The sequence below is a fragment of the Malus domestica genome, chromosome 05 (genome assembly GCF_042453785.1).
Source record: "Malus domestica chromosome 05, GDT2T_hap1".
Classification (NCBI taxonomy): Eukaryota; Viridiplantae; Streptophyta; class Magnoliopsida; order Rosales; family Rosaceae; genus Malus; species Malus domestica.
The window spans coordinates 3,219,948-3,245,481 of record NC_091665.1 but is presented as its reverse complement, the minus strand read 5'-3'; the positions used below and the strand labels follow the sequence as shown (position 1 = coordinate 3,245,481).

At 37.7% G+C, this 25,534-nt stretch overlaps 1 long non-coding RNA gene across 1 annotated transcript; it reads right to left on the bottom strand.

Annotated features, from left to right (window-relative positions):
• Positions 1-9,426: 9,426 nt before the first annotated feature.
• On the bottom strand, positions 9,427-21,857 carry LOC108173515 (uncharacterized). The gene is made up of 6 exons (XR_001790234.3): positions 21,730-21,857; positions 21,512-21,622; positions 21,180-21,332; positions 10,258-10,303; positions 9,794-9,874; positions 9,427-9,587 (listed from the first exon to the last, which is right to left on the bottom strand). It is a non-coding gene; the product is annotated as an uncharacterized lncRNA (long non-coding RNA).
• Between the last annotated feature and the right edge of the window lie 3,677 nt (positions 21,858-25,534).

Sequence of the window (25,534 nt, the reverse complement as noted above, 5' to 3'; positions counted from 1 at the left end):
ACTCCCAACAAGATTGCTTGCGCCAAAATCGAAGAGGCACCGTCATTCGAATCTCGAGAGCCAGACTCCCAACATGATTACTTTCTCAAAAATTGAAAAGACACCACTCTCCGAATCTCGAGAGCCAGACTCCCAGCAGGATTGCTCTCTCAAAAATCGAAGAGGCACCGTTCTCCGAATCTCGAGACCCAGATCCCCGACAGGATTGCTTGTTCGAAAACCGAAGAGGCACTGCTTTCTCAACTTCGAGAGCCAGATCTCCTTGGATAAAGCTTGTCTGTAATCTTCACATGCAACATCAGCTTTCCAGATACCACAGACCATTTTTTCAAAGTGCTCTGACACACGTGAAGCTGGCAGCTCCCACTACCGTGCTATGACCAAGCAGGGTAAAGAAATAACATTACTACTTGTTGTTAGGGAAACTCCTATATATGTCAACCTCCATCCTCAACGGATAGGCAGACCTGCAAAAATGCTCAACCTTTCCTCATATCTGAGAGGGCACTCCCAACGAAGCCTCTCGAAATACTCAGCCTCCTTTCCCCCCGATAATCCCTCTGCAAACAAGCTACACCATAGCAAGAATATCTCATATCATCAGGGTTAAAAGCAAGAGTATCCCATATCATGCTTTTTCCCTGTCTTTTCCTTTGGCCTTGTTCTTACCTGCAAGACAAGGAGAAAGAGAGCAATCAGTTAACACTTGGAATCAAGCTTCCAGTAAGGAACTGACTGCCTGGAACCCCTTACTTGATTACTTACCTGGCATTGCTCTCGAGTACTCATCTTCAACATCTTATGCTTCCAGAGAAGATACCACATCTGCCTGAGGAACAGATAGGGAAAGTGAGAAGGATACAAGGAAGCATGTGGAGACAAGCGTAACAGAACACGTGCTGATACATCCACTACTTTGTCAATAGCAAAAGTATCCCATATCAGCAGGGTCGAATGTACTCTAGATTTGATGGACTTGTTTTGACCCTCAAATTCTTCAGTCGGCCTTATACTCTGGAGGAAACCAGAAAATCCTCTAGCCCAGTTCAAGAATAAGCCTGTGGAAAGTTACTTTTTCAAAAGCAAAAGTATCTCATATCATATATTCTCATTTTCTTCTCTTTATCCTTCATAATGCCTGCAAGATAGGGAGAATAAGAACAATCAGCCGAAACTCGAAATCAAACTTCTGATTTAGGACTGATTGCTTGGAGCTCTGATTGCTTACCTTGTCTGTCGCCTCTTTCAGCAGATCCCCTAGCTCGGAGACTTGGGGGACTCCTACTACATGGTTTGTATCGCGCTTGACCAAGCCTGAAACTACAAGTAAGCTTCAAGTGAACATTACCTTGTGCATCTCCACCAGTTAAAGATACCACCCCTGGACGGAGGAAGAGTACTTCCAGAGAAGATGCCACATCTACCTATGAGACAGATAAGGCAAGTGAAGACGAGAGCTTGAATCTATGTCATTTGTACTAAATCATTCACTTGTACTCACTAAAGGAGAGCTTGAACCTATGTACTTGTGTAAACCCTTCACAATTAATGAGAACTCCTCTACTCCGTGGACGTAGCCAATCTGGGTAAACCACGTACATCTTGTATTTGCTTTCCTGTCTCTATTCATTTACATACTTATCCACACTAATGACCAGAGCAATCTAGCGAAGATCACAAACTTAATACTTTCTGTTGTACCAAAGTCCTCACTGATTTTGTGCATCAACAATCCTTAAGTCCTTACCTTTTTGCGTTGGTAATGGATGAGTTAACAGGACATATTCAAGATGATATTCCTTGATGTATGCTTTTCGCAAACGATATAGTGTTGATAGATGAAACTCAGGAGGGGTAAATGTGAAGCTTAACCTTTGGAGAGAAGTGTTAGAATCTAAAGGTCTTCGTCTAAGCCGATCAAAGACAGAATATATGGAGTGCAAGTTCAGTGCAAATGGAGGCCAAAATGAGTTAGGGGTGAGGATCGGAGACCAGGAAATACAAAAGAGCGACCGTTTTGGCTACCTAGGATCTATCTTGCAAAAGAACGAAGAATTAGATGGAGATCTCAATCATAGAATACAAGCTGGATGGATGAAGTGGAATAGTGCATCCGGCGTGTTGTGTGACCATCGTAGGCCACTAAAGCTCAAGGGAAAATTTTATAGGACGGCAATAAGGCCGGCGATGTTGTATGGCACAGAATGTTGGGCGGTGAAGCATCAACACGTACACAAAATGGGTTTGGACATGTGCAAAGAAGGCCTACTGGCGCTCCGGTTCGAAGATGTGACTACGGGATAGAGGTTCAGGGCTGAAGGGGTAGAGGAAGACCTAGGAAAACTTTGGAAGAGACCCTAAGAAAAGACTTAGAGTACTTGGATCTAACGGAGGACATGACACAAAACCGAGCGCAATGGCGTTCTAGGATTCATATAGCCGACCCCACTTAGTGGGAAAATGCTTTGTTGTTGTTGTTGTTGGCGAATGAAAGAAGGAATGAAGATTTGCATTTTGCAGCTTCTGGAAATGGAGTTCTGGTTCTAACGAAGAAGAAAAGGGAAGAAGAAGAGGGAGGAAGAATAGAGACTTTCTCTCTCTCCCATCCCACCCACGTGCCCTTTCAAAATTATCCCAATTTGTTTTATTTTTTTTAGCCATTTTCCAATCAATGTGCGCCACCTAACTTGCTATTTAATGTGTTGATTTATTTTGAGATTTGTTTTGTTTTTTATTATTGTCCAATTAATTTGACCATTTTTTCAATATTTTTTAAGCCACACAATGTTATTTCTCTTAAAACTTAAGGAATTGAATGATTGCTTCAATGAAGTAAATACCAAGTTGCTTATTTGTATGACATGTTTAAGTTCGGTGAATAACTTTGAATCTTTGAATAATTAAGCGAGAATTTCTGTTTGGACCACAAGGTTTCAATTTCAGCATTTTATACCTAATTAAATGTCTTTACTTTCACTTTTATTATTGGTTTTAAAACGAAGCAAACAATTCAAACTTTTTTTCCTTCTCTTATTGCAAAATAAGTGTAGAATTTTCCTCTATAATTAGAAAACAAAGGAAACAAATGAAAATGAAAACACAAAAAACAAGGAACGAAAGAGAATAACACACAGACAACCAAGATGAAATTGATCAGCAATGAAAAATTAGACTAGAAAAGGGAAGGAGGATGAGGGAAGCGGTGGAGAACCAAAAGGAAATAATTTCAACAAAAAACAGAAACGCAAAGACATAAATAAAGTGACGTGGCATTAGTTTCTATAAGCTAGGGCCCAAAAATAAATAGCCTCGCAAATACTCAGTAAATGACTAGATGAATCTCTATAAGCCAAGGCCCAAAACAAACGGCCTCGCAAATACTCGTTAAATGAATAGATGAAACGACACCGTACAGTCGAGGGTTAAGAAATAAAGAGCAATTTTTCTCCTTCTTCACCGGCCGCCATTACCATAGCACACCCAGACTTGGGTGGTCCTTGGAGGTCATTACAACCACTTATTCTAACTTCCGGGTGGTCTTGGGACTACCTTGGTCCCTTAGTAGATTCACCCCTGGTGGTACACTATGTGTCATTATACAAATAGTGGAATATATGTGTTAAAAATTAATAACTTAAAAAATAAAATTTCGTACTATTTATATAAAAACACATAATATACCACTCGTGTTCCGATCATAATAAAAAATTTCTCATCGATAATGTCTGTATAGTGGGAAATAAAAAGTAGAAAGATGAAGAAGGTCCCAATGAACTCCTCCAAGTAGGGAACTTTATTTTCACGTACATGCACATAACTGCATGTTACTACTAAACAATACACTAGAGTAGTCACTAGAGTAGTCAAACTTCACTTTAAAATGCGTTATCTTAATATTGACTAATATGATTAGTTTTGTTTGTTTGTTACGGTTTGACAAATGAGGGCGGCTATGTTGTCTTCTTTCTTTTTTTCTTTTCGGAAACGCTATGTTGTTTTCTTTCCACGCTTTTTGTCCATTGAAATCTTGTTTTCCACTTCCTCCTCGTGATTCAGAAGAATGCTAAGAGCGTCTCCATCCGTTACTAGAAAGTAATTGTGGAGATTTTTTAAGGACGCTCTTTCTAAAGGGAGACTTTTTATGGGTTGCCACCTCATGTTTTTGTCGCATTATTTTATAATGTTACCTCTATGATAGGATGAGAAGTTATTATCTACTTTAACTATCTCGGGTCAAGCTGTACCTTCATTTTAGAAAACCGTAAATGGGGTTCATAACAGATTGGAACAATGTAATATTACAAATTTCATATAACCAGATACAACAAATCATTTGAAATGTAACAACCCGTCCCGATTATTTTTAAGAATTTTGAATCGGGAGGGTATTGCTATAATTTCACAAAAATTGGGAGATTTTATTTTGAAAATATTGTTTTTGGGTCTTAATAGGTGTGCCCAAGAGAGGCCCACCTTTGGTTTGTGTTTCCTCGGCCCAAATTGCTCTCTCTCTCTCTCCCTCACCTCTCCCGTGAACCTCTTTGTTCTCTCCTCACTCTTTCTGTTTTCCCCTCTCGAGCTCGACACCTCTCCCTCAACTCACTCACCCTCTTCCCCTAATTGATCTGAAACCATCAAGCCTAAAGAGGCCATTTTCCATTGATCCTCACTCCTCTCATTCTTGTCAACATTACAACCTTGGATGCAGGGAGGAACACCGATAACTTAACTTGGAATCTGATGAATATGAGGCGAGTCGATATGTTTGGGGTTGTACCCTTGTTCTAGTGAGTCTTTCGAGCTGTTTGGGTGATTTTTGGAGTTGAAATCCCTTGTGCATGCGTGTTCTTCATTCCCCAGATTCCGACGAGGAAACCGTGGCATTGTCAGCCATGACTGGACATATTTATGGTATATTTCTATTCTACACTTAATTGTGTTCGGGCAGGAATGTTGCTGGTGGGTGTTCTTGGCTTGAGCACACAGCTCCTCGTAGAGTTGGCACTTTTGTTGATTGTCAGGTTCTCGCTTTGTTCGTCGGGTTGCAAGAAGAGGACAAAGTTAATTCTGAAAGGTGCATTTGTAGAGCCTTAAGCATAGGCCGTGAGGCTCACAATCAAAACCAACTTAAGTGCTAAGGCGTGCCACTACCATCTCAATATGGCAGATGTAAAATGAGTAGATTTAAGTCGATTACTTGCGCCCCAAGTTACTTTGCCTTCTCATTATCAAAGAATTGTCGTGGATGGGTTAAGTCCACATTAGATTCTTTTCTATGCCTTGAGATCAAGGACTTTTGTTTATCTTGTATGGTAAAAAGGCAGAGGTCCGGATCTAATCAATGCATTAAGTGGATTCACTCTTAAGATAGTAAAATCATTTAACTAAACCAGATCTGAGAGTAAGCCAAACTTAAAATGATTTGAATATACACTAGGGAATTCATTACAACACCAGATCTATTAACCAAAAGATAAAACAAAGGGAATCGGGCAAGATTGAACCTTGTCAGGCAAGACTTGACCTTTCGCCATTTCTTTTCTTTGTAACTACAGGGACCTGAGGGCTTTAAAAGAGGATGGATGACAAATAAACTTACACAAGAGAATCGATACTACTGGTGAGCAGCAGAGCTATTAAACTAGACAAAAGATGGCTTTTGTGAGGGCTGATCCTGAAAAGGATTGAGGTTGGGGCTGACTACAGCTTTATATGCAAATCTGGCTTGAGCAGAGCTTGTGTATTTGTTTGTTTGATTGGTTAAGTGTCCTTGTCTCTGGGCCTTCTTCCTCCTTTTATAGGCGAGTTAGCCTAACTGCTTGCAGCTTGGTTCCTGCCCGAAAGCAGCATGGGGGGTAGTGACTCATTAGCAATTTACGTACTCTGCCATTAAGAAAGTGCTTTGGGATGAGAGTAGGCCGATTTCCATCAAGTGTCACTTCCATGTAGGCCACTTACTCCTATTTGCTCTTGCATTAATGTGGAATCATCATTTTTCCTTGGGCTGGGTGAATGAGTTTGATGCTGGACTTTCGGGCATAGTCATGCTTTCTGGGCTTCTTTTTTCAGGCTTCTCTTCCTTCCACCCAAAGTTCAAATATTTAACCCAAACAAATTGTCTTCATGTTGGTGGCTAGATCGTAGGTTTTAGTGTAGAATCAAGGTTGATCGAAGCTTGGGAAGCTTCGGCTTTCTTCTCATTCGAAATACAGCCAACCTGGCCTAGAAACAGGTCAAACCCGACCCACCAGTTTAGATCGGCCCAACTCGTTGGGCCATGAACCCAGCCTAGTTGTTAAAGCCCAAACCCAAGGCCTTCGACCCACTAGCCCTCGGCCCAGCCCAGCTGACACGACCCGTGACCTAACCTAGTTGACCTAAGTCGAACCCGTTAAACCGGTCTAACTCGTTGACTTTGACCGTTGATCGGTCAACGTTGATTTTTTCTAACCCGTTGACTTCGGTCAACGCTAACTGTTGACTTTGACCGTTGATCGGTCAACGTTGATTTTTTGTTGACTTTTTCGGGTTTCAGTTGGGACCCTCCTAGGCTAATTTTGACGTCTTGGATCTGTTTTTTACATCCGTTTTTCCAAATTCAATTGTTTTAATAGAGTTTTATTAATTGGACCATTTATGTGTTTTGGTGCAATTATTAGCAGCGTTTCCGTCCAGCCTATTTCGTACGGCTCTTCGACGACAGAGTATCTGTGAGTGGATCCCTTCTAAAATGCATATTTTACTATTAGAAATGCATACATGAAAAACATGATAAACATGATTTAATGGTTAAATCATTGTCTGACTTACACCAAATTCCTCATATTTTAGTATAAATATATTGTGTGCTTCCAATTGGCTCTTAAATAAGCACCCAGTGTTAGCAGCAATCATGATAGTACGAGCAGGCCACCGGTTACACCAAATTCCTCATATTTTATTACGTCATTGTGTGGCTTAACTAAATTTCTCTCATGTGTAGAGTCTCCACGGAAACTTAACTAAATTGAACTGTACACGTGCAAAATAAAAGTTAGCGGAACCCAGACTTAATAGTAACATGACTCTGCTCCTATGTTAACCTCCCATTGCTCCGGTCTTGCCAATTTAAGTGTTCAACTGCGAAGTCTTAGTTTCATCTGTCTGATTTGGGACTTCATAGGAGTTGCCATGGCCTTTAGATTAGTGAAGGAAAGAAGCATTAGTCTTTCGATGTTTTTCGATCTGGACTTCTGGAGATAACAGATCTAGCTGCTGCTACTTGTCCTCCATGGATGAAGTCAAGAAGAGATAATAATCCATCTGGAGGCTGGAAAAGTCGAGATTTATGTTGTTTTTGTCAAACTAATTGTTCTTGGATACACGAGTGAATTCTACTGGTAAAAAACTTGAATACTCTCATGCAGCTAGTAAAGAGGGATCACTGAACTATGTAGGCTGTAATCAGACTTGGTTGTCTAATATCTAATGTGGGCGTGACAAGGTACCAATGTTAGTTGAATGTCTGTTGCTATCTAATCTAGTGCAGTGGAAAGATAAGAATAATAGAGATAAATATCATTTTCTCAGGTAGTCATCTTCGCTCTCCGTTCTCTCTTTGACACGTCGAGCTTTTATCTGTAGTACATTTTTATACAAATCTGACTTCTTGTTCTGTCTATAGGTTGCGTGTTAGGGCTCAAGTGAATAGTGGCAGGTGAAGTTTTTCAAGCTTGTTAAAGGTGGTTTTATTTTGGTTTGTAGCCCTAGTTTTGATAGTATATATAAGATATTATGATTGAGGTTTATATTGTGTGAATGCTTGTGGAAAAGTGGAAAAATCGTGACTGCTTATTTATGTCTACCGTTTTTGCATTCTTATTTGGCTTCTTGAACTCCATATTTTGAGTACATAGAAATTTGAACATATGCATTTTGAAAAGCAATAAGCTAAGTAGAGGAGTGATAGTACGTAAAGTTATCACTGCCTTTAATACAGGGTTTACAGTTATTCTGCACCCTTTCTAGTGGAGAGATTTTTCAATATGACGGGTACATGGGGTGGTACACCACATGTCATTATACAAATAGTGAAATATGTGTGCTAAAAAGTTAATAACTTAAAAAATAACTTTTATTAAAACACGTGATGTATCACTTGTGTTCCTGTCACAATTAAAATTTTCTTTTTCTAGTGTTAGTAACAGCACCCTAGTAGAGGGTGTTGAAATCCCCAACACGTGCAACGAATGGTAAGCGTTAGTAGGGGATTAAAAAGATGGTATGGCGATGCGTTGTGTTCTTTGAGAGAAACTTATAGTTCGAACGGATGACTAACTAGGACAGTTTCCACACTTGGTGAGATCAAAATACCAAAATATCTCATGCTTTTATGAGAGTGGTCTAATCAAGCGCGTGATTAGGTTACACAACCCGAGTATTCTCCTGTCTTTCATGCTCCCCAATAGTAACCATACGAACTCCACAAACTGCTCCTTGATATTGATCTTTACCTACTTGAGCTCTTATTTTCCAAATTTCATGATTAATGCATGCCCGTTATTAATTTATTAGGAGAAAGTGACATTTGTTACATAGTCAAATATCTATGTTCTTTTTCTTTGAATTCTTTGTTTGAGATCCAGTTGGTCCTGCTTTCCAGTTTTATGCCCGTTTGTGTTTGAAATGGCAAATACATAGAGGGGAAGGAGATATCTCAATTATTTGATCCTAAACGCTAATGGAAACAAAGGCAGTTACTAATTCAAATTCAAGCAAAATGCTTTCCTTATTTTGGCAAAAAAGCAACATCCATTGCCTACTTTTCTTTTGCTTGACTTTCCTTTCCATTTGATGTTCTACAAGACGTGGTAGCATTGAAGTATTTCTACAACTACTACGGAGAAAGAAGGAGTACAACGGATATTTTAACGGTTAAAATTTTCAAAAATCAAGATATAATAATTACAACACTCGGAATATCTCTAGTCCGGAGCACCATAAAATTTTTGGTAATAGCAATTGCCGTCTTGTTGAGTAGAAAACACTCCGAGTTTCCGATAGGGTTCCGATTCATTGTTGTAACTCTTCCTTGTACAGGACAGAGTGTTTCTTCCTGGCTCATGTGTTTTATCTTGTACTGGCATTTTTGGGGGATCCTAGCGCCACTCTCCTTTTTTAACTTTTGTTGCCAATTTTCTCATGCAGGGTAGGGTTCTGGTTAGGTTTTCTTTTCATTGGCTTTGATGATTGGTCAAACCCTTTCCTTCATTTGATTGTTAAGTCTTTTTTTATCACGATCACGATGGGTTAGATTTTATGTCCTTCATAATTTTTGTATTTTTAGTTTTTGTGTTTATTTATTATGCAGGGTGAGGCTTATTTCTTTCTCTGAATAGTTGTTACTAGAAATATGGCCCTCGCATTGCTGCGGAATTAGAAATCGTATGAAAAAATATGTTTCAAAGCTATAATATATTGTTACAGAATGATATTGTTATTTACACTGAAAGATGTTTAAGCTTTTTGAAAGAATTTTTACATGAAGAGCATAAATTGGGTGAATGAAGCTTTTGGAATTCTTTGAACCACTCCATGAATAGCATTACCTGTGAATGATTGATTGTGTAACAAAAATTAGTAAAAGAGTGTAATAGATGAAACTTTCATATGTATAATTCAAGTTCTACACATGTATCCGTACTTTACCAATTGTTAGAAACTGCTAAGATAACAATTGGTATCACATAATTAGTATGCTATTAAACATAATGAATTCCGTGAAGCAAAAAAATGATACGCAATTTTAACTTACGATGCTAAAGAAGCTTTATAAGAGTAGCCGGGTCCTATGTGCTTTATCCATCAAAGGCATTGCAATTGTAGATCCTACAAACTATAAAAATCCATACAGTCAAGAGACAAAATTCAATAGTTATGGGTAAAGTGAATATGGAACCAAGAATGTAAGATATACTTGACAAATTTGCAAATTCATTACAATTTCATAAAAAAAAATACTAAAACTCAAGATCTTAAATTCATAAAATATCCAAAATTTGATAAGTTTGTCAAAATAAGTATTCATCACAACAATAACACTGAAATTGAGTTCTTTTGTTTGCCAACATTCTTCCAGCAACCAAACAGATGAAATTATAGATAATGAAACAATCAATTCAATCAAAGACATTGACTTCAATCTCTATGACAACAAAGAAGACAAACAATTGATGTCGTTGTAGGTCATTTTAAATGAAACGAAGAACGTTGTCTTACATAGTTGGACGCATGTAGCTCATACGAAATCTATCATCTATGAATCCTGCAAAACATTATGAAAGTAGTAAAAAACAATCTTCACAGATGACAGTAAAATAATAAGAAGACAAACTTGTACCAAACGTACAAACAGGACAAATACATATTAAAGGGGAAATAACCAAGAATAAAAAGATGAGGCTTTTCAAAGCCTGTCAAATAGAATCACCAAGGAATTTTCCAAAGCATTAAGTGATTTTTTGTATTTTGGTTCAATGGTTCAGGCCACATGGAGAAAAGTTAGATTGGTTTTCAAGCCGCATGCTTCATCCATTCAAAAGTAGGAAAAAAGTCGGATTTTTAGTTGCTTTACATAATTTTTTATAGAAACTCTTAAAACGGCATGCTTGATTCCTTTAAAAGTATGGAAAAAAGGGATTTTTGCAGTCAAACTGTCCCGTTATGGTTCAATGCTTTAGGCAACATGGACAAAAGCTATATTGATTTGCAATTGCTTTCTCTTCACATGGCTATATTAACTACATTGCAAAAGATGAAATTGGTACAAAGGAAGAGAAAGAAGTGGTAGAGAGAAACCAAGAGAGATTGTATTGATTGATTAGAGAAAATGTATTCAATTGAACTTAAGGAAATGATAGCTACACAATCTCTTATATAGCCATATAACCCAATTACAATAATACCACTCTAACTGTATTAACAAATTTAACTACTAGAATAATGCCATGTGGCATTTTTGTTATTACTAAACATTTCTGTTATTACTCCCCCTTAAACTGAACTTGGTGTAGCCAAGTGAAGTTTGAACCAGCTAGAGCTCTGAAACTGATCTGGAACTGCAAGACGTTTTGAATGCATGACAAAGGCTGTGGTGAAGCCTGGGATTTGGTAGGAGGACCATGTGACTAGGCCTGACAATTCCTGACACGACTTGATAACCCGACACGACACGACACGAAATTAACAGGTGTTCGGGTCGACACGATAACGAATCGGGTGTTATCGGGTAACCCGATAAGCACCTATTAAGATAACGGGTTGGTTCGGGTATACATGTGGGTAACACGATACACGATAAGCAGAATATTAATTTAATAATTTTATAACCCTAAAAAATAATATAATTATATATATATATATATTAATTTAACAATTTTATACCCCTAAAAACAATAATAATTATACGTACAAAATAAATAGATTTAAATATGCATAATAAATATATATATATATATATATATACACACACCATTGAACTTGATGGGATACACGAAACTAATTTCAACGATCCAACTGTTAAACTTGTTTGTATATGCTTCGAGATTGCATCCGCAAAAAATCGCAAAAAACAAACATTCAGAGATCAAGTAACAGAACGAAACTTTTCGACGGTTTTAAAACAAAAAATAACGATTTAATGGTTATTTTAACTCCAATTTTGATGATTTTTTACAGCTACACTCGTTGACCCTATATAAATACAATGAATGAATTCGATTTTCAATTTAAAATATTTACACTAGTGGATACCACAAAATCTTATGTTATGCTTAATGAAAGTATAAATAAACTTTAAGTGTTAGTGTGATTCTATCGTTTTGATGGGATACGAATTCTATGAAACTAATTTCAACGATCCAACCGTCAAACTTGTTTGTATATGCTTCAAGATCGCATAAGCCAAAAATCACAAAAAACAAACATTCAGAGATCAAGTAATTAGACAAAACTTTTCAATGGTTATAAAACAAAAAATCACAATTTAACGGTTATTTTAACTCCGATTTTGATGATTTTTTACAACTACACTCCTTGACCCTATATGAATATAATGAATGAATTCAATTTTCAATTTAAAATATTTACACTAACGGATACCACAAAATCTTATGTTATACTTAATGAAAATATAAATAAACTCTAAGTGTTAGTGAATCTATTGTTTTGATGGGATACGAATTCTATGAAACTAATTTCAACGATCCAACCGTCAAACTTGTTTTCATATGTTTCGAGATCGCATACGCCAAAAATCACAAAAAACAAACATTCAGAGATCAAGTAATTAGACAAAACTTTTCGACGGTTATAAAACAAAAAATCACGATTTAACGGTTATTTTAACTCCAATTTTGATGATTTTTTACAACTACACTCCTTGACCCTATACGAATACAATGAATGAATTTGATCGTTAATTTAAAATATTTACACAAGTGGATACCACAAAATCTTATGTTATACTTAATGAAAGTATAAATAAACTCTAAGTGTTAGGTAATCTATCGTTTTGATGGGATACGAATTCTATGAAGCTAATTTTAACGATCCAACCGGCAAACTTGTTTGTATATGCTTCGAGATAGCATACGCCAAAAAAAAAAAAAACAAACATTCAGAGGTCAAGTAATTAGACAAAAAATTTCGACGGTTGTAAAACAAAAAATCATGATTTAATGACTGTTTTAACTCCGATTTTGATGATTTTTTACAATTACACTCGTTGACCCTATATGAATACAATGAATGAATCCGATTTTCAATTTAAAATATTTACACTAGTGGATACCACAAAATCTTATGTTATACTTAATGAAAGTATAAATAAACTCTAAGTGTTAGTGAATCTATCGTTTTAATGAAATACGAATTCTATGAAACTAATTTCAACGATCCAACCGTCAAACTTGTTTGTATATGCTTCAAGATCACATACACCAAAAATCACAAAAAACAAACATTCAGAGATCAAGTAATGAGACAAAACTTTTCGACGGTTATAAAACAAAAAAATCACGATTTAACAGTTATTTTAACTCCAATTTTGATGATTTTTTACAGCCACACTCGTTGACCCTATATGAATACAATGAATGAATTCGATTTTCAATTTAAAATATTTACACTAGTGGATACCACAAAATCTTATGTTATACTTAATGAAAGTATAAATAAACTCTAAGTGTTAGTAAATCTATCGTTTTGATGGGATACGAATTCTATGAAACTAATTTCAACAATCCAACCGTCAAACTTGTTTGTATATGCTTCAAGATCGCATACGCCAAAAATCATAAAAAACAAACATTCAGAGATCAAGTAATGAGACAAAACTTTTCGACGGTTATAAAACAAAAAAAATCACAATTTAACGGTTATTTTAACTCCGATTTTGATGATTTTTTACAACTACACTCCTTGACCCTATATGAATACAATGAATGAATTCGATTTTCAATTTAAAATATTTACACTATCGAATACCACAAAATCTTATGTTATACTTAATGAAAGTATAAATAAACTCTACGTGTTAGTGAATTTATTGTTTTGATGGGATATGAATTCTATGAAACTAATTTCAATGATCCAACCGTCAAACTTGTTTTTATATGCTTCGAGATCGCATGTGCCAAAAATCACAAAAAACAAACATTCAGAGATCAAGTAATTAGACAAAACTTTTCGACGGTTATAAAACAAAAAATCACGAATTAACGGTTATTTTAACTTCGATTTTGATGATATTTTACAACTACACTCCTTGACCCTATACGAATACAATGAATGAATTTGATTGTCAGTTTAAAATATTTACACAAGTAGATACCACAAATCTTATGTTATACTTAATGAAAGTATAAATAAACTTTAAGTGTTAGGTAATCTATCGTTTTGATGGGATACGAATTCTATGAAACTAATTTTAACGATCCAACCGACAAACTTGTTTGTATATGCTTCGAGATCGCATACGCCAAAAATCACAAAAAACAAACATTCAGAGATCAAGTAATTAGACAAAACGTTTCAACGGTTGTAAAACAAAAAATCACGATTTAACGGTTATTTTAACTCCGATTTTCATGATTTTTTATAACTACACTCCTTGACCCTATACGAACACAATGAATGAATTTGATCGTCAATTTAAAATATTTATACAAGTGGATACCACAAAATCTTATGTTATACTTAATGAAAGTATAAATAAACTATAAGTGTTAGTGAATCTATCGTTTTTTATTAGGCTCTTATTTTCGAGTGTAGATGTAGTACTTAAATGACAAATATGTTTTAATGTTTTGAAGTAATATTTATGCGGTAATGTGTGGTATGTGCAAATTTAAGAAAATTTATATTTTTCTTAACGGGTCATAACGAGTCGGGTCACTTTACCCGTTGGGTAAAGTGACCCGACTTGTTAAGGACCGTTAAGATAACAGGTGTGACACGACACGACCCGTTAAGATAACAGGTGTTACATGAAAACGACACGAACACGACAGACACGACCCGTTGCCAGGCCTACATGTGACTGAGAGATCCGAGTTTTCCAATAGGGACATGCTTAATGGTACAGAGGTTAGAGAAAGATATGATGAAGTCAGAACTTAGAGAAGCCAATGCACGAATGATCCAGTTCTAAGCCAACAAAAGCCCTGAAAGCAATTTTCAGAGAGAAGAGAGCTTATTCTCCAACCGTGGGCTTTGGTAGACGTTGTAAGAAGCGAGGAAACCACTTCTTGAAAGCCATGCATGTATGCTTTTATCCTTGAGAGCTCAATTGATTAACCCATGAGGCTTGCTAAAATGTATGTTACTGCTAAAAAATGCTCTGCACAATACAGTTTCTAATCCTAATCTGTTGAAGTCTTTGTCATCTACAGAGGAGTTTGAGCAAAAACAAAAAAAAAATTGAAGTAACTAAACTTTACAGAGATTGGCACCAAATCAACTAAGGAGACTGACACTCCAAGAAACCAAATCAACCAAGGAGAATAACACTCCAAGAAACCAAATCAATCAAGGAGATTGACACTCCTGATAGCTTCCTAAATCTTCCCATATACTAACACAAAAATTAACCAAGGAGAATGACATTCCAAGATACACGCAGAAAGAATGACACTTCTTGCCTTTGCATTTACAAATCGTAATCTTCAACTAAGAAACTCAAATCCTAGAGAATGACACTCCAAGATATACACATAAAGAATGACACTTTCTGATATCAAAACATCAAAATTCTTAACCAAAACTCCCTAACACTACAGACTCATTAGTCGAGACGAATTCACCTGATTTTCAGCGTGAACTTCCCCAAATCTTCAAACTGCGCAATTTCAAACAAACAACCCACTTTTCAGACGTTAGAACTTCCAACTCGAGCACCAAACAAGTCAGCGGAAAGCATCTTCAGGATTGGAAATGGCGACAAACCAATTGACAACTCTCTGATTCCAACAACGCCACCATAAAAGATTACAACAAGATCACCAATCCAAGAACAGCAACTAGACTCCAAGAACTTCAAGAACTATACCCAAATCCAGTGCAAGTTCAGTGAAATAGTATGGAAGGAAGACGCAGACAACCATAGCAAAATCTGCAGATCCTTTACATGAAAATTCTAAGCTGAGCATTTCAACAAACACATGGATTGCAAGCCTGTCCATTGCCATTTTCAAGAACCAAGAAGCAACCCAAACTCAAAGCCCTGAAAAACCGAAACTCTTTTCCATAATCTTTTAATTAAACCTAGAAATCTTGCACTTGGAATTAAACCCCATAAATCCTTTGATCCTGAAACTGCTATCTTCCATTGAAACCCAATCTGACCTGATGGATTCAATAGCTATATCGACATCAAAAGATTGTTCTTTGAGGATTCAGCCCACACTAAGAATCAACTTCAAGAAATCCCGAAAGGAAATAACATGGGTATTTTCTGGCATTCGAAGCAAGAAACGGAGAAAGAACCAATCCTCCCTATTTTTGAACAATTCTCTCCCATCGCCCCCAAATCTCTCTCAAATCCTTAATTTCTTTCGAATTTCATATCACAAATCTAGCAAGCTGGATGTGCAGTACCTTCATCCTCATGCAGCCTTTGATTCCAGCATAGGCCCATTTCTTCAAACAGTTTGAGAGCACACAAATCAGAACTTCAAGAGATCTCAAGATTTGCAATCTTGAACAAACAAACACCACCAAAGAATTCAGAAAGTGATTTGAGCAAACCACCAAGAAGAAAGAACCAAATTAATCTCCAGGTCTCTGATCTTCTCGCGGCATTTAGTTTTGTTGATGCACAAAACCGAAGGTCTTGGAACAACGTAAATCCGACTGTGAATCTGCATGAAATGTAAATAACACAAGATGTATTGTGGTTCACCCCAAGGTTTGGGCTACGTCCACACTGATATTGTATTTCTCTGAGAAGTTAGGAGAGTGAAGGAGAGAGCTTCTGAGGGTGAAATAACTCTTCCCATGGCCTAAGAAATGACCTCCTCTAATTATGAGGATGATGGGTCCTTTTATAGAATAAGGACTCCTCACTTATTACATATTTGACCATTCCTTTATTACATAATTACATTTAAGTTTCTCGAGTATTTATACGAGGTCTAAATACGAGGCCCTAAATATGGTATAAACAGTAGTCCCCCAAGTCTTCAGTCAAGAGAGTTTTTTGGTTGGAGACTTGAAATTCAGTCCATGTGTGGGCCGAAGTAACTAGATGTTGTCTTGAACTGATGCTCGATATGAGGCGGTGCTCAATCTGAAATGATGCTCAACTAAAAGTAGTACACGCTGCGAGGCTGCTCGGCTCGTGGCTTATATTGCCTTGGTTGGTTCGGCCTGTGGTATTTGAAGGTGAGGGAGTCCCTTTTATAGAATAAGGGCTCACTCCTCAATACATGGATGATGAGCTAGAGTTGATGCTCTCTAATGATGGTGAGGGAGTCCATTTTATAGAATAAGGGCTCGCTCTTCAATACATAAATGATGGGGCTAGGAATGATGCTCGCGGTGAGGCGGTTGCTCAGTTGGCGACGATGCTCTCTAACGAAGGTGAGGGAGTCCCTTTTATAAAATAAGGGCTTGCTCCTCAGTACATGAATAATGGGTTAGGAGTGATGCTCGTGGCGAGGCGGTTGCTCAGCTAGCGGCGGTGCTCTCTAACGAATGTGAGAGAGTCCCTTTTATAGAATAAAGGCTCACTCCTCAGTACATAGATAATAGGCTAAGTCCCCCAAGTATTTTCATAAGTTCTTTCTAATGAAAGTGAGGGAGTCCCTTTTATAAAATAAGGGCTCGCTCCTCAGTACATAGATAATGGGCTAAGTCCCCCAAGTATATTCCATGAGGCCCAGTTGAGGCCCAATATATGGTACATAATGTAGTCCCTCAAGTCTTCGGTCAATAGAGTCTGTTGGCTGGAGACTTCAAATTGAATCCATGTATGGGCCGAAGTGGCAGTTGTTCGGAGGCGGTATTTGTATACCCTGCACTGAAGCTTTGTAGGTGAAGCTTTGCAAGTGAAGCTTTGAAGTTAGGGCTCTGTAAATGACGCTTTTGAAGCTAGAGCTCTGTAAATGAAGCTTTTGAAGCTGATTGACATAAGTGATGCTCATGAATGTTTATGTTGATTGACATGAGTGATGTTCATGGATGTTGTCATGAGTGATGCTCATGAATGTTGGCATGAGTGATGCTCATGAATGTTTATGTATGATTGTCATGAGTGATGCTCATGAATGTTTATGTATGAATGACATGAGTAATGCTCATGTATAATTTGGAGTACTGGGCGTATTTTTGATCACCTGGTTGGTGGCATGAAGGAGAGTACAGGTTGTACATTTCATCACCTGGTTGGTGACATGAATGGCTAGTTGCCAAATGATATTAGAGTACGGGTTGTACATTTCATCACCTGGTTGGTGGCATGAATGGCTAGTTACCAAAGAGTACGGGTTGTACACTTCATCACCTAGTTGGTGGTAATAACGGTAGGTTGCGGAATAATTTTGGAGTACTGGGCGTACTTTTGATGACCTGGTTGGTACTATTTTAGGCTTATGGGCCTTCACTCTCCACAAAACATTCCAGCCCATTTATTTTGGGCTTTGTCGTTTTTTTTATTACCCTCTGATGGGGTTTATAGATATTACCCTCTGATGGGTTTTATACAAATGTCTCCGAAAGATAAGAAAAATAAATTACATCACTTTAAAGTAAGGAACCCTTATCTTCCTCCTAGGTCTTCCCGTAGCTTTCTCAGAAAATAGGAACATGCATGATGAAAGTGTGGGCATCTTCTTTGGCTTTAGTAAGATCTCCCTTTTTCTTTTTCTTACTTTCGCATGTGGGTGGTCGATAGCGCTCCCTCCCCACCTTCTCCCTCCATATTGTCAAAAGACAGACCCATTGGTCGTTCTGAAAATCCGGGCTGGCAAACCTGCAGCTGCAGTAAGAGCATCTGTCCAGGCTGCCAAACCTGCAGATGCAATAAGAGCATATGTTCACCACCGTAGCTTTTCTTAGTGACACGATAACTGGATTGCTTCACTGGTGTGCAATTGGCGCATGCCATCTCCACAAACTTCTTCAAACACTTTCCTCATTTTCCTTTTCTTTTCTACTTTTTGCTTTGCTATTTTCTTTTTCTGCTTTGTTTCTCCCATTCCATTTCTTTACCTCTTCACCGTCCATGTCACCTTTTATCATCATGCTCACAAACTCATATTCTCTAAAGTTCTGCAGACTCAGCAGGTCAGAGTTCTTACGCTTGGCAGCGCTAACCCTTTGCCAACCCCAGCCTGACCTTCTTCCGAGTTAACCCGTTTTCCTCGTCATCACTTGCTCTTGGACTTGCTTTCTTCTTCTCTCCTTCCAGTAAACCCAAAGAACTCACGCTACTCTGAACGTGCTTCCACCGTAAAATGTCCACCTTTGAATCACAGCCGCGACGCTGCTTCTTCTCGATCATTTGGTTGCTTAAATCTCAGCAGACGACGGGCCGGTGCCAAACGGAGATCCACATTATGGTAGAAAACCTGGTCGGGTCATCTTTCCCTAGTGGGTTCTGAAACCCTAATGAGCTACAAAGCAGCTCGATGACCTCCAACCCCACTTTTTCCAAAGCACGAGTGAACTCGTGCAAAGAAGTTAAGGACAACTCGGTCGACTCGGTGGAACACGACGAGTACAAACAAAACAACTCACCGAGTCCGTCTCCGTCATCCTCGTTGTCGTCTTCAAACCCTAAAGGCCAGCTCTTGGGTATGAATGTTTGTTTTTGAGGTGTAGGAAGGTAAAATAGAGAGAGCGCTTCCGACTCAGCCGAGTTGACGAGTTGGGATGGGATAGGGTGGTTGGTGAGCTGGAAGAACCCGAGTTAGGAAGCGCAGGAGAGGAGGGTCGGGTTGGCTTGGACGTCGGAGAAAGAGATTGATTATGGACACGTCTTAGGAGGTGAGTGGTGTGTGGGAAGGGACGAGAGAGAGTAGGAGGGAGACGGTGGAGGAGCATTGAGAGGGCATCTGTTGTTGCTTGTGTCCGTTACTCGGTAGCCGGTTGTATGGGTGCATTAGGATTTCTACGCTGCTCTCTCTCTCTGCTACGTCATATGGCCATCTTTCTCAATCTCTAATGAAAGTTCTGAAAAGAAAGTATTGAGAAAGTGATATGTAGAGAGACAGAGGAGAGAGAGATGAGATTGGTTTCTTGGGTTTTTTATGATTTTGCAGATTCACGGTGGAGGTGAAAAAATGAAAGAGAACCGATACAACTTTTCGTATCGCTTCCCATAGACGGCGCCAAATGTTGATGCACAAAACCGGAAGTCTTGGAACAACGTAAATTCGACCGTGAATCTGCATGAAAGGTAAATAACACAAGATGTATCGTGGTTCACCCCATTTTTTGGGCTACGTCCACACTGATATTGTATTTCTCTGAGAAGTGAGGAGAGTGAGGGAGAGAGCTTCTGAGGGTGAGAGAACTCTTCCCATGGCCTAAGAAATGACCTCCTCTAATTGTGAGGGTGATGGGTCCTTTTATAGAATAAGGACTCCTCACTGATTACATATTTGCCCCTTCCTTTATTACATAATTACATTTAAATCCCTCAAGTATTATACAAGGTCTAAATACGAGGCCCTAAATATGGTATAAACAAGTTTCGTTCAGGCATTTAGTTTTGCGGCAGAGGACGGCGCAGTCACAATCTACAACTGCAGCGCAATCACCTACGCCAAAAAAAACAAGCAGAACCCATATTCGATGAAGGTCAGTCTTGCCAAGATGCTCCACAAATTCAGAGGTGTTTGAGATCCTGCGAGTTAGCAACAGCCAGAAGATGGAAGGCGGCAGAGCTCTTCCGTTCTTGAAGGTGAGGAATCGGTTGTCCGGGCTCCACCTTGACAACACCTTCAAGTCTTCCTCCGTCGTTGATCCCAAGAATCCCACAAAAAACATTGAATAGGAGAAGCTCTTACAGAGTTGGGGTGAAATCTCTCTCGGTTGTGAAATCTCCTTCTAAACAGAAACTAATAGAAAATTGGAAAGAAACTAAGCTAGAAACAGATGAAAAAAAAAGAAAAAAAAAATGGAACCACCAGAATCAATGGCGTGAGCTTGGTGGCTCTGATACCATATTAAATACATTGCAAAAGATGAAATTGGTACAAAGGAAGAGAAAGAATTGGTAGAGAGAAAACAAGAGAGATTGTATTGATTGATTAGAGAAAATGTATTCAATTGAACTTAAGGAAATGATAGCTACACAATCTCTTATATAGCTATATAACCCAATTACAATAATACCATTCTAACTATATTAACAAACTTAACTACTAGAATAAGATGCCATGTGGCATATCTGTTATTACTAAACATTCATGTTATTAGGCTACAAACCAGCAAATTTCCAATTGCTTTCTCAAATAATTTATACGTATATTTGCCTAAGCGTTCAGAGCCTGCGAAGTGGAATTAGAACCAACGAAAAAAAAAGGCAAACAACTCTGAAATGCACATCTCAAGCACTTGGAACCGCATATAAAAATGAACAAAATCCTACATTTCTCACAAAATTTACAGATAACCAAATCGGCCAGAGAACTCACCAGGGAGCACATCTTTTTTTTGGGCTTAAAATTTTCTTCGAATCGGGATCCAATTCGCGGGGGGTTTTTTTTTTCTGATTTGAATTCTGGGTTGTCTCTCAAGCTCAAAAGTATTTCGAACCAACCAGAAAAACCAATAGCAGTCTACAAAAACTGAACAAAAAGCTTGAATAAGGCAGTAGTACATAGGTAAAACCAATTTAAGGTGTTATGCAATTCCCTGATATTTTGATGGAATATTTAAGGAAGCATGATTGCCATAAGAGATATTCAACAAAAGTAGTGTGATTGTAAACTTTACAGAAGTATCTCAACATGCAGCATCTGCATACCTTCGCTTTCTTCAGACTCCTTTCCTCAATTTAATTTTAAATTTCATCAAATTCACGAACCTGTGCAAGCCAAACAGTGTTGTTGTTGGTGCTTTCTGAGAGAGTCTCCACCTGAAATATAAGAAAACAGTATAAGGTGATCAAAAGATACACAATGCTCAAGTATGCAACAAAGCAGTAAACTCAACGGTTAAAAGGAAGAAACTGAAATTATTTACCATTTTTAATCTGTTTTTGTGCCATAAACCTTGTGTGTAACTTTAGAAAATTAAGAACAGGGTCTAAGAGACCCAGCTGGAGGCCGGCACAACCACCAACTAAAAGGAAGCCAGATAGACAGACGTGTTGAATTACGCCATTGAAAATGACACAAGCTGAGAAGTGGAGACCAAGGGCAAAGTCATCTTTTAACTGTTTAAAAACAAAAAAAAAGGCGGATAACAAGGGAATTGGAGGGCATTTTCGCCCTTTTATTATTAATGAACCGTAATGTTTTTTTGTTGAGTTTTAGTATATGTATAATTTCTTTTTCATTTCAATAAAATTTCTTCTAACACTGTCAATGCTTCTTTATAAAATAATAAATAAATAAATAAATAGGTGAATAAACTCATTGCACTCCATTTCAATTAGCTGATTAATTAGCTAGTGGTCTAATGTAGGGGTGGGTTCAAAAAACCGAAAACCAAACCGAACCGAAACCGAAAAAACCGAACCGAACGAAAAAACCGAACCAAATTGAAAAAACCAAACCGAACCGAACTCTTTTGGTTCGGTTCGGTTTTGGTGGTCTAGAAACCAAACCAAACCGAACCGAACCGAAATAATTAAATTAATATTTTTTTAATTTTATTTATTTAATTATTTGATTTTATTATATTAGAATATAATACTTCGGACTGCTGCTTTGGTAAGACTTGTTTGCTTTCCAATTCAAATTGTCTTCTTAGCTTCTCCATCTACAACAAAAATTAGAACTTATACCATTACATGCAATATTTCTAGTTTATATCATTAAGTGCAACACATATATAAGAACACATATCTCAACTGCACTGCAGTTGATTAGGGAAAGCAAACAGCGTATAAAAGTCTCATGAGTTTATTAAACACTACGAGATCAAAAACAAAATTCAAACTTTCTCACCTATGGCCAAGTATAGTAGCTTCCTTGGCCTAACAATTTTGAAAAGTATATCAATATATTAAAAAATATTGATGAAGACCTCTTCAAAATTTGCTGGTGGTAGAAGCTGAACACAGAATGTAGAAATTATATTATGTAACCACATATATGGATAAAAAAAATTCGGACCATAAAGATAAAGAAAATATAAAAAATTGTTACCTAGACACTAACCAAAATAAATAGTATATTATAGAATGTTTATCTTATTGCTAATGAAGAATACATGTATATATATATAGAGAGAGAGAGATTGAGAGAAAGAGAGGAATGAATAAGGTCGTACTCCATCATCATCGTCTAAAAAGAAATCTATTTACAGTTAAACTTTAAACCCAAAATATTTAAAAAAAAACCTTTAGGTTATAATTCTAGTTGAACTTTAAATGTTTATTTTCATTATCTTTAAGTCTAGTCGGAATATTTATGTTATGATTGTGTTGGATATGTTAAAATTTAAGATTTAAAAAAATTTCATTTTTTGAAAAAAAAACCGAAACCAAACCGGAAAAAATCAAACTGAAAAAAAACCGAACCGAAAAAAAATTGAACCGAACCGAACCAAACTAAAATTTCAGTTCGGTTTCGGTTTTGGCAAAAAACCGAACCAATTTGAACCGAACCCACCCCTAGTCTAATGTTATTTCTCTTTCTAATTTTGAAGCCATAACTTAAATGTCTTATAGATTTTGAAATCACTTTTCTAAAAATCCTAGAAGGCGTTAGGCGGTTGGTCACCTCCCCGATTAATGCCTAGGCGTTTAAAAATTAAGAAATGACGTCTAGACCTGCTGAGGTGCCTGCCTAGCCGCCTAGGTTGTCACGCCCCGATCCCGACATACATTCAGGATCCACACGTGATGTCACGAAGTATCCGTAAATCCAACAGACCCTGCCTTTGAGATATGTACAAAGCATAATTCGAGATTCGAATTGCGTAGTAATTTTTGTATGCTTTATGGCTGCATCTAACCTTCTCTTTAGACTGCCTACGCACCCTAAAAAGGGATCAAGTCATTCGTAGTTCACCGTTCACTACACTCGGATGTTTATCACAGTACATTTAAGCAGAAAAGCATAGCATTCCTCAATCATTTATTAGAACTTGACAAACATGAAATTGCTAGGTCCAGAGCTGCATAACAAACCCACATGACATTCAAGATTTCAATTCCATCCATCATATAAATCACTATGTTTTCAACATGATACCTCAATCCACCGCATGTAAAATATCAAAGAACCAACGAAGCACAGTATTATTCTCAAACCATATTGATCTACTACTCTATTCATAATAATAACAATCATATCCAACGACACTCCACAATCATGTCAATTAATCAATTCCATGAATCAAAGATGCACGATATTAACGTCTGACTACGTTAATCAATCAATGAAATAACATATCATTTCATGAATTTAATTAAAGAACTCTACATAATTCCCTACTTGGATTATAAGTAATAACATGGTAAATTTCATTTATATTCACAAGATCAAGTGTGGTTAATCCCCATTCACTCGAATCTAGGGTTTCGAACTAACTTATGAAAATGAGCAAGAGCAAGGATTCCGGACCACTCAATGTAATCCAACTAAAATATGGCACTTACCGAAATGTACCAAGTACCACTAATCCTCATCACCTTTGGTATGCGTATGGTCCCCCATTACGGATATATCAAGCAGAACCATAGGCATAATCTAAGCGTGCAGGCAGTAATCACCCATCGCGAATATACCAAGCATGATCACCCCTATAATACGTATGGTCCCCCATCGCAGATATACCAAGTAAGACCACATCCTAACTCTAGGTAGTGATCACCCATCACGGATATACCAAGCATGATCACTCCTAGAATGCGTATAGTTTTCCATCACGGATAAACCAAGCAGGACCATAGGCATAATCTAATAACGTAGGCAGTGATCACCCATCACGGATATACCAAGCATGATCACTCTTAACAGTCTCTCATTGCGGATATACCAAGCATGACTGTATTATATAGCTCTAGGTAGTGATCACCCATCGCGGATATACCAAGAATGATCACTCCTAGAATGTGTATGGTCCCCCATCGCGAATAAACCAAGCAGGACCATATGTATAGTCTAATAACATAGGCAGTGATCACTCATCGCGGATATACCGAGCATGATCACCTCTAACAATCCCTCATTGCGGATATACCAAGCTGGACTGTATCCTATAACTCTAGGTAGTGATCATTCATCGCGGATATACCAAGCATGATTACTCATAAAATGCGTATGGTCCCTCATCGCGGATAAACTAAGCAGGACCCTAGGCATAGTCTAATAACGTAGGCAATGATCATCCATCGCAGATATACCAAGCATGATCACCCATAACAGTCCCCCATCACGGATATACCAAGCATGATCACTCCTATAATGCGTATGGTCCTTCATCGCGGATATACCAAAACCATAAGCATAGTCTAATCGTGCAGGCAGTGATCACCCATCGTGGATATACCAAGCATGATCACCCCTGAAATACGTATGGTCCCCCATCGTGGATATACCAAGCAGGACCATCCATGTACCACTGCTACAGGATGCAGTAAATTCAACACACAACCTACCCATACCTTAACCCCTATGAGTTACAATGTAGTCACCTACACCATCAACTTCTCGTGGCCACCAATTAGTATGTCACACAAGCATATAAGTTCTACAGAATACTTCTAATAAGATTCTAGGATCACATTGTCATAACATTTATCATACTTATCATTCACATTATTAGGAAGATAAATAAACACATATATATCACAATATGACATCACATACACGTA